A 3,784-nucleotide genomic window follows, 5' to 3' on the forward strand; every position below is an offset into this window, starting at 1 on the left:
CTAGAGTAGGGGTGGGGGCCCCCGAACGGTGACACCTCAACAAACTGCTGGAGGTCACTAGGGGGGGAGGTTTTGGGGGCCCTCTAACCACAACTAGGGGGCACTATGAGGTCGAGGACCGAGGGGATTGGTATCCTCCTCGCCTCAACAGGCCCATCCTCAAGGAGGTTCACAAGGAAAGGGTTGCCTGGATTGTAGTCAACTCCAGTTGGTTGCGAGGGGTAGGAATCTGATATGTGGTCGAACCTACAAGGGACGAAGGGAGGGGCACTCCACAGCCTGGTAAAAAGGGTTCCCTTTCTGAAACCCCACGGCGGGCTTTTCAGGAAAGGTACAGAGAAGGCTTGGGAAGAGGGTGTGAGCGCCACGAAACGGGCAGCCGTGCCGAGGTCCGACGAGGGGAATCCCGGAGAGGTCCATGGACGTTGACGGGAGCACTCAGGGGGCCCTATTGTTTAGGGACTTTCTGAGGGGAAGAGGCAGCCGTCGCACGAAGGGACTGGTGGGCCACAGGTGGGGTCCTCCAGCTCCCCAAATGGCCGGGGAACTCCGTGGTTTCTTGAACTCTGGTGGTCGAGGGGGCGGCGTCGAAGGCCGGTTATCTCCGAACTTGTGGCTGGTGACCAAGTTACAGGGTTGGAGAGTGGTCCTTACGGGCTTTTTCGAGGCGGCCTCCACCACTGCAAACTTCCGGACGAAGCTTGGAACCCGGGAGGAGGTCTAGGTCTGCAAGGGGTGGTCAAGTGCGGCTTGATGTGCAAACCCGAATGGGGTCCAGATAGTCTTCCGAAGGTTGAGTGCGTGGGGGGTCTACACGCTAGTCAACTGTTGAGGCGGGCGAGAAGAATGGGCCACAGGTTTTTGTAGTGGCCGGAGTCAGCTACTATGCTATTGCTCTTAGGCTAGTTACCTGGAGGGACGGCATATCCCGCGAGACCAGGTGCATGTGAATACTCGGTAGGAATACAAGCTTGGTAGCCACAAACGAATACCGGTTAGATACTGACTGCGTGGCGTCTTCAGGTCATTGTGGTGGTGGACCAGTCTAGTCCCACGGCAGGAGGGTTAGTGCGGGGAGGTCACAGAGGTAGTAGAGGGGTGTGTACAGCAACTCGAGAAGTCGTTTCTAATTTCTCACGGCGAAGTCTCGGGGTATGTCCTGAGAAAGGGTCCAAGGTTCTTCCGGCATATGAGACTTGACGACAAAACCAAGTATTCGTGTGGTGTTTGTCAGTCTGAAGGCTCTGGGTGTTGAGGGTCTGTCGTGGTTGACACGTCTCATCAACGTTGCGTGGAAGTCGGAAACCATACCGAAGGAGTAGCAGACCGGGGGGTGGTGGTTCCCCTTTTCAAAAAGGGGGATCAGAGGGTGTGTGCCAATTACAGAGGCATCACACTACTCAGCCTCCCCGGGAAAGTTTACTCTAAGGTACTCGAAAGGAGGGTCAGGCCGATTGTCGAACCTCAGATTGAGGAGGAACAATGCGAATTCCGTCCTGGTCGTGGAACGACGGATCAGCTTTTTACTCTTGCAAGGATCCTGGAGGGGCCTGGAGAACGCTTATCCGGTCTACATGTGTTTTGTAGACTTGGATAAGGCGTATGACCGAGTTCCCAGGGAGTTACTGTGGGAGGTGCTGCGGGAGTATGGGGTGAGGGAGTCTCTACTCAGGGCCATCCGATCTCTATACTCCCAAAGCGAGAGCTGTGTCCGGGTCCTCGGCAGTAAGTGATAGAAAAAGGGCAGAAGGTTCCTCCACCTCAGACCACTCTTGCCAAACCACCACACACGGCAATTGAGACCCAGGTTGCTTCCCATGGTGTGTCTGGCTCTTTCTTCCCCACGTCGAACGTAGCTGCTCCCTATTATCCACACATTGGGACGTAGATAGAATAAAATATATTGAAAAATAAAAATAAAGTGGTTACTGGTGATCATCTTTTAGAAAAATGTGGTACATGTAGCCTGAGTTGTCATATTACATTACATTACATGTCACTTTTATCCAAAGCGACTTACATAAATTCAGTACTGGTGACAATCCCCACCAGGATCAATTTGGGGTGAAGTGTCTTGCCAGGGACACAACGACACTCTGACTGCAGTGGGACTCAAACTTGCTACCCCCTGATTCGAAGTCCAGCACTCTATCCACTTAGCCACTCCGCCCCCGCTCATATCATTTTCATCATATTGTTACGAAGACTACACAAGTTTAATTTTTATATTATATTACATACAACTCTATAATTGTATATAGAATCATGATGAAACTTTATAAGGATTCAGATTATATATATTAATATTACATTAATTAATGCATGACGATTTCATGCATTATTAGGAAGCAGGATGTATCATGTCACTGACTTTTTGTGATAAGGTCACAATCAATTGATTTCACTTGTAAAAATAAGGTACAATATATTTGTTTTTGCCATATGAAATTAAAGGGTATGCAATCAATGAATTACTGAAACAAAATGGCTTATCCCTGCGTGGTATTATATAGTAATAGCAAACAGCTACGTATATTGCAAGTGCAATAAGAAGCTACAGGGACGTTAATCTACGTCGGTAATATTAACTTTATTTAATACAACATTTACGGTACAATATTTACATCCATGTAGTATAAGATTTAAAAAATGATGAATTACAGCAAAAATGTGCAATATATCCATTATTATAGCTCCGTGGGGCTGGCAGTAAGGCGATATGGGTCCGTTCTTATTGTGCATCCATGGGTAAAACTCATGGATGTATAATAAGAGGTAAAACTTACTTAGTACTGAATACGTCAAATGAACGTGCCTGGTGACGCGATCCCGTGGTTTAGATGCGCGTTCATAATGCCGAGGAAAATAATAATAACTTTATTAGCACATTTTACAACTTGAGGACCTAAGATTTTTAATAAGGGCTATACAAATGTTCATACTGGGTAGCTTATTTGGTTAAAAAAAAATTATCCAACGATTTACAGACCACTCTTTCCCAATGTTAGTCAATGGGAAAAAGTCTTTCTGGGCCCAGGGACATCACGGACTGATACGGAAGTTGCAGTACCGCCATTTTGACACTAAGAATTGTGGGAACAGAGTCCGGAGCACTTCCTGGGGGCTTGGTTGTGATTGGGCAGAACATCTCACATAGCAGAAGCCTGATTACGTTTACTATTGTTGGTTTTCATTGTATACATTTTTTTGCTCTTATTTTATTATTGAATTGTATGGAAGCCCATTTCCGCCACTTGAAAAAAATAAAATCCCCATGAAAAGTCATAATTATGAGATAAGAAATTCGAAATAATGAGATAAAAAGTCATAATTATGAGATAAGAAAGTCGAAATAATGAGATAAAAAGTCATAATTATGAGATAAGAAGTGCGCATGCGCTGCAGTGGCGCTGTCTTCAAAGGTCCCTTCATCACCTTGCTGCTCTCCACCATGCAAACAGCATCTAGTCCTAAATAAGGTAACTATTACAGGTGACTTTTGTAAATGTTAGATGTTACATATAGCCTATATTGCAGCTAAACTACAACAATGCAGTTCATAGCTTTGACATTACCTGTTATGAACTATAATATATATATATGCCTATAGTTTTGTGGTAACGTTCACAGGTTAGAGTTAGGCTAGCAACTCACAGCAGCAGTATGCCTAAACTATTGTCATTAGTGGCGTGAACGTTACCACAAAACTATAGGCATATATATTATAGTTCATAACAGGTCATGTCAAAGCTATGAACTGCATTGTTGTTTAGCTGCAATATAG

This window comes from Notothenia coriiceps, unplaced genomic scaffold (genome assembly GCF_000735185.1).
Source record: "Notothenia coriiceps isolate Sejong01 unplaced genomic scaffold, NC01 NC01_scaffold00019787, whole genome shotgun sequence".
NCBI classification, from domain to species: domain Eukaryota; kingdom Metazoa; phylum Chordata; class Actinopteri; order Perciformes; family Nototheniidae; genus Notothenia; species Notothenia coriiceps.